Source organism: Mytilus californianus, unplaced genomic scaffold, assembly GCF_021869535.1.
Source record: "Mytilus californianus isolate M0D057914Y unplaced genomic scaffold, xbMytCali1.0.p SCAF_6, whole genome shotgun sequence".
NCBI lineage: Eukaryota > Metazoa > Mollusca > Bivalvia > Mytilida > Mytilidae > Mytilus > Mytilus californianus.
The window spans coordinates 108,725,081-108,732,260 of record NW_026262712.1 but is presented as its reverse complement, the minus strand read 5'-3'; the positions used below and the strand labels follow the sequence as shown (position 1 = coordinate 108,732,260).

At 32.0% G+C, this 7,180-nt stretch overlaps 2 long non-coding RNA genes across 2 annotated transcripts; one reads left to right on the top strand and one right to left on the bottom strand.

Moving 5' to 3' along the window:
* Positions 1-2,946: 2,946 nt before the first annotated feature.
* Positions 2,947-4,355, top strand: LOC127704316 (uncharacterized). The gene is made up of 2 exons (XR_007983218.1): positions 2,947-3,383; positions 3,545-4,355. It is a non-coding gene; the product is annotated as an uncharacterized LOC127704316 (long non-coding RNA).
* Positions 4,312-6,516, bottom strand: LOC127704315 (uncharacterized). Its single transcript, XR_007983217.1, has 2 exons — positions 6,006-6,516; positions 4,312-5,480 (listed from the first exon to the last, which is right to left on the bottom strand). It is a non-coding gene; the product is annotated as an uncharacterized LOC127704315 (long non-coding RNA).
* Between the last annotated feature and the right edge of the window lie 664 nt (positions 6,517-7,180).

The window sequence follows — 7,180 nt, the reverse complement described above, 5'->3', positions numbered from 1 at the left end:
AAGGTCTACCTGTTTTTCAGGCTGGACTCACCTGACCGTGACATTATTTTTATGGTTCATTGTTAGTAGTTTCAGAGGGTTGTTTCGCCAATACTGTAAGCAAAAGGTCAAATTATTTGGTGTTTGGAATGATTGTATTTTTGGGTGTGAATGTCCTGACATACAAGGTCAGACTGAAATCAAGGTTATAGGAATAATGTCAACAAAAAGACTTAGTTAATGCCCATAAGAAGATGATGAATGGTTGTTTAACATCCAATAGCCAATTAATGCATATTCAGGACGAGGACATGTTATAAAACATGAAACGAATATAAAGTGTGCCTTGTAAATTTTACTAGACCGACTCACTGAGCTAGATTTAAACCCTGCTAGTTCACAAGGTAACAGTCTGGAGGAAGACATTTCACCCTATCAGAACACATTATTCTGACTGAGCCAACCAGTCTTTGAATATACTTCAAAATGGATTGTTCTCGGAAGAGAAGAAGCAATTACCAATTTTCAATTCTTTAGTTTGACATATTCAGAAATCGAACCACCCACCTCCTGCATTCATGGAGACCACAAGACAGATGTTGATTCTGTTATGCCCATAAGATAGAATAAAATGCTTCGCTGGGGCGCAGCTTGATACGACCGCAGAGGTCGAACCCTGAACAGTTGGGGCAAGTATGGACACAACATTCAAGCTTGATACAGCTCTGAATTTGGATTGTTATTAAATATTTGACACAGCATAGGTTTCTGACACAGAAAGAATGTGGTCTAAGAACTTGATTTTTTTTAATTTACCTATTATGGTCTAATGTCCAAAATCAAAATACATGGTTAGATTCAGCATATCAAAGAACCCCATATATTCAATTTTTGCTAAAATCAAACAAAGTTTAATTTTGGACCCTTTGGACCTCAATGAAGACCAATTTAAAAAACAGGACCCAAATTAAAAATCTTAAAACACCGTTAGATTTGGCATATCAAAGAACCCCAATAATTCAATTTTTGATGAAATCAAACAAAGTTTAATTTTGGACCCTTTTGACCTCAAAATGAACCAATTTGATAGCGGGGCCCACAAATAAAAAATATAAATACATGGTTAGATTCGGCATATCAAAGAACCTCATATATTCAATTTTTGTTGAAATCAAACAAAGTTTAATTTTGGACCCCAATTTGGACCAACTTGAAAACTGGGCCCATAATCAAAAATCTAAATACATGTTTAGATTCAGCATATCAAAGAACCCCATATATTCAATTTTTGTTGAAATCAAACAAAGTTTAAATACTGGACCCTATCTTGGACCAACTTGAAAACTGGGCCCATAATCAAAAATCTAAACACATGTTTAGATTCAGCATATCAAAGAACCCCAAGAATTCAATTTTTGTTAAAATCAAACTAAGTTTAATTTTGGACCCTTTGGACCTTAATGTAGACCAATTTAAAAAACAGGACCCAAAATTAAAAATCTAAATACACGGTTAGATTTGGAATATCAAAGAACCCCAATAATTCAATTTTAGATGAAATCAAACAAAGTTTAATTTTGGACCCTTTTGACCTCAATATGAACCAATTTGATAACGTGGTCCACAAATAAAAAATCTAAATACATGGTTAGATTCAGCATATCAAAGAACCCCATATATTCAATTTTTGTTGAAATCAAACAAAGTTTAATTTTGGACCCCAATTTGGACCAACTTGAAAACTGGGCCAAAAATCAAAAATCTAAATACATGTTTAGATTCAGCATATCAAAGAACCTCATATATTCAATTTTTGCTAAAATCAAACAAAGTTTAATTTTGGACCCTTTGGACCTTAATGTAGACCAATTTGAAAACTGGACCGAAAATTAAAAATCTAAATACACTGTTAGATTCGGCATTACAAATAAATAAATGTGATCAAAGATTTTACAAATCTAATGCGCCATACTGTGCAATTAAAGATTACTTCTTGAAATTTTTCAATATTTGAAATTTGAAAAAAAAAAAAAATTTGAAGAATAATTCTTTTTTATTTCTGAAATCTGAAATGAGAAAAAATTGACCCCCACAATTTCTTTTTACCCCCCCCCCCCCCCTTTTTTCCCCCCAAAAAATTCTTTCCCTCAAGATATGGTCATAATCTCAATTCAAATTTCCAATGGAGTTTGCAACCATAATTACCCATTTAAATTTACCATAGTGCTAACTTAATCTATTTTATAATAGAATTTAAAATATAGTGTCAAATCTTTCATATGGATTTTTTTGTAAAAAAAAAAGATGCAACATTTGCAGATATTTTTACTGGTCTTCCTTTATAAATATGCATTTCTTTAAACATAATTTAAAAGCAGTGTAAGGGAAGTAACCAAAACGTTGTATTTGGATTACCTCCCTTACACTGTTTCAAATTATCTTTATTGTTCATTAACCATTACTTTATACATAATTTAAAAGCAGTGTAAGGGAGATAATTTCAATGATGTATTTGATTTATCTCCCTTACACTGCTTTAAATTATGTTTTGTACTAAAGTATTTGTCCATTAACCAGGACAACCTTGTTTTCCCCCTTTTTTTGCCCCTAATTCCTAAACGGTTTGAGCCATAACCCCCCAAAGCAAATCCTAACCATCCCTTTGTGGTATGGAAACTTGTAGTATAATTTCAGAGAGATCCATACACCGTTCCACAGTTATTGTCTGGAAACTAGAAAATGCTTATTTTTGGCCCCTTTTTGGCCCCTAATTCCTTAACTGTTGGTACCATAACCCCCAAAATCAATCCCAACCTTCCTTTTGTGGTATTTAACCTTATGGTCAAATTTCAAAAAGATCCATTAACTTAAACTTAAGTTAGAGTACGAAAACCAATGTGTCTTCGGACGACGACGCCAACGTCATACCAATATACGACCCACAAAATTTTTTTGCGGTAGTAAAAAAACCAACTTATTATTATTTCTCAGCATTTGAAGACTGTAATTTACTTTTGTGGCATACTTCCAACACAGTAGTATTAAGTCATTTCAATATTGTGGGACTGCAAAGGATGCTCTTCTGTGTAGTGTTACTATTTATGAATTAAAGACAAAATGGCTTAAAAAATAAACTATGTCATGACTAGGATGCTTATTTATTTTAAAGAAGGATGTGAGTTAGAGCGTAGGATAATATCAAACTATATCTGCTACTTCTTCACTAAGCAATGTAATTTAAGGGGTGAAAGCAAAAATAAGTGACATGAAATTAGATTTATATAATTATGATACTAATGTGTTCTTGTACAGATTCAATCTTAAAAACAGACGATGAAGTAAAATCAGTCACTACTTTCATAATGAAGTCTTGTTGGTTTTACAAAGCTTTGATTAGTGTTACAGTCTTCACGATTATTTTTAAAATCTACAGGCCCGGAGCTCAATTTTTGGAAAATCTTAGTTAGATTCGGTTGGCCTTTAGATATGATTTGTATAGGCCCGAGAGCAATTTTACAAGCCTGGGCTGCTGGGCCTGTGGTTCAGCGTGAAGACTGGTGTTAAGAGCACCTCGTCCTCAAGATTGTGGCCTTTGATCAAGATTTGTCCTGTTTATGGAAAATAGATTAATAAACATTGTTCAAATACATAATAGTAAACTGAAATGTCAATAAAACTTGTGTGTTTCTTAGGTTTTACATAATGGGATACATTCACTGATCCCAAGCAGTAGTCTTTGAAATTTCATTACAAAAAATTCAACAAAGTGTGAAAGAAGTGCAATAGTAAGCATGCTTGTCTTCAAAGCAAGTCAACTGTCTAATCCTGACTGGTTCCTCTATAGACTTACTATGGTATGTAATTACTGCTAATCCTGACTGGTTCCTCTATAGACTTACTATGGTATGTAATTACTGCTAATCCTGACTGGTTCCTCTATAGACTTACTAATTGGTATGTAATTACTGCTAATCCTGACTGGTTCCTCTATAGACTTACTAATTGGTATGTAATTACTGCTAATCCTGACTGGTTCCTCTATAGACTTACTAATTGGTATGTAATTACTGCTAATCCTGACTGGTTCCTCTATAGACTTACTAATTGGCATGCAATTACTGTAATTTCAAAACCATGAAAAAACCTGAAAATTACTAAAAGGCGCTATGCTATTCCTAGCCAATTATAAACTTAAAATAGTTGTGCATATACTCAATATGTAAATTGTGTCTATGGTTGGTGTTGTTGGCTGACAAAGACTGTTTTGATACAGAGAATAAATAATCAATGTAATATCCATGATTTCACACAACTTCAAATATTTGAAGAAACTACTTTCTGAATACTTTATTTTTACATTTTTCAATAAATAAACATTATATCTTTAAAGAATTCTTAATAGTACAATAATAAAATGTTTTTCATTAGCAATAAAAGTCTCACTATCAAAACAAAAAAGATACACAATGCTGCAGTCAACAAAGTTATACCCAAACACAAGATATAAATTTATTTGGTTATTACTGCAGAATAAAAATAAAATGCTCCGCTGGGGTACAGCTTGATACGACCACAGAGGTCGAACCCTGAACAGTTGGGGCAAGTATGGACACAACATTCAAGCTTGATACAGCTCTGAATTTGGATTGTTATTAAATATTTGACACAGCATAGGTTTCTGACACAGAAAGAATGTGGTCTAAGAACTTGATTTTTTTTAATTTACCTATTATGGTCTAATGTCCAAAATCAAAATACATGGTTAGATTCAGCATATCAAAGAACCCCATATATTCAATTTTTGCTAAAATCAAACAAAGTTAAATTTTGGACCCCAACTTGGACAAACTTAAAAACTAAGCCCATAATCAAAAATCTAAACACATGTTTAGATTCAGCATATCAAAAAACCCCAAGAATTCAATTTTTGCTAAAATCAAACTAAGTTTAACTTTGGACCCTTTGGACCTTAATGTAGACCAATTTAAAAAACGGGACTTAAAATTAAAAATCTAAATACACAGTTAGATTTGGAATATCAAAGAACCCCAATAATTCAATTTTTGATGAAATCAAACAAAGTTTAATTTTGGACCCTTTTGACCTCAATATGAACCAATTTGATAGCGGGGCCCACAAATAAAAAATCTAAATTCATGGTGAGATTCAGCATATCAAAGAACCCCATATATTCAATTTTTGTTGAAATCAAAAAAAGTTTAATTTTGGACCCCAACTTGGACCAACTTGAAAACTGGGCCCAAAATCAAAAATCTAAACACATGTTTAGATTCAGCATATCAAAGAACCCCAAGAATTCAATTTTTGTTAAAATCAAACTAAGTTTAATTTTGGACCCTTTGGACCTCAATGAAGACCAATTTAAAAAACGGGACCCAAATTAAAAATCTTAAAACACCGTTAGATTTGGCATATCAAAGAACCCCAATAATTCAATTTTTGATGAAATCAAACAAAGTTTAATTTTGGACCCTTTTGACCTCAAAATGAACCAATTTGATAGCGGGGCCCACAAATAAAAAATATAAATACATGGTTAGATTCGGCATATCAAAGAACCTCATATATTCAATTTTTGTTGAAATCAAACAAAGTTTAATTTTGGACCCCAATTTGGACCAACTTGAAAACTGGGCCCATAATCAAAAATCTAAATACATGTTTAGATTCAGCATATCAAAGAACCCCATATATTCAATTTTTGTTGAAATCAAACAAAGTTTAAATACTGGACCCTATCTTGGACCAACTTGAAAACTGGGCCCATAATCAAAAATCTAAACACATGTTTAGATTCAGCATATCAAAGAACCCCAAGAATTCAATTTTTGTTAAAATCAAACTAAGTTTAATTTTGGACCCTTTGGACCTTAATGTAGACCAATTTAAAAAACAGGACCCAAAATTAAAAATCTAAATACACGGTTAGATTTGGAATATCAAAGAACCCCAATAATTCAATTTTAGATGAAATCAAACAAAGTTTAATTTTGGACCCTTTTGACCTCAATATGAACCAATTTGATAACGTGGTCCACAAATAAAAAATCTAAATACATGGTTAGATTCAGCATATCAAAGAACCCCATATATTCAATTTTTGTTGAAATCAAACAAAGTTTAATTTTGGACCCCAATTTGGACCAACTTGAAAACTGGGCCAAAAATCAAAAATCTAAATACATGTTTAGATTCAGCATATCAAAGAACCTCATATATTCAATTTTTGCTAAAATCAAACAAAGTTTAATTTTGGACCCTTTGGACCTTAATGTAGACCAATTTGAAAACTGGACCGAAAATTAAAAATCTAAATACACTGTTAGATTCGGCATTACAAATAAATAAATGTGATCAAAGATTTTACAAATCTAATGCGCCATACTGTGCAATTAAAGATTACTTCTTGAAATTTTTCAATATTTGAAATTTGAAAAAAAAAAAAAATTTGAAGAATAATTCTTTTTTATTTCTGAAATCTGAAATGAGAAAAAATTGACCCCCACAATTTCTTTTTACCCCCCCCCCCCCCCCCTTTTTTCCCCCCAAAAAATTCTTTCCCTCAAGATATGGTCATAATCTCAATTCAAATTTCCAATGGAGTTTGCAACCATAATTACCCATTTAAATTTACCATAGTGCTAACTTAATCTATTTTATAATAGAATTTAAAATATAGTGTCAAATCTTTCATATGGATTTTTTTGTAAAAAAAAAAGATGCAACATTTGCAGATATTTTTACTGGTCTTCCTTTATAAATATGCATTTCTTTAAACATAATTTAAAAGCAGTGTAAGGGAAGTAACCAAAACGTTGTATTTGGATTACCTCCCTTACACTGTTTCAAATTATCTTTATTGTTCATTAACCATTACTTTATACATAATTTAAAAGCAGTGTAAGGGAGATAATTTCAATGATGTATTTGATTTATCTCCCTTACACTGCTTTAAATTATGTTTTGTACTAAAGTATTTGTCCATTAACCAGGACAACCTTGTTTTCCCCCTTTTTTTGCCCCTAATTCCTAAACGGTTTGAGCCATAACCCCCCAAAGCAAATCCTAACCATCCCTTTGTGGTATGGAAACTTGTAGTATAATTTCAGAGAGATCCATACACCGTTCCACAGTTATTGTCTGGAAACTAGAAAATGCTTATTTTTGGCCCCTTTTTGGC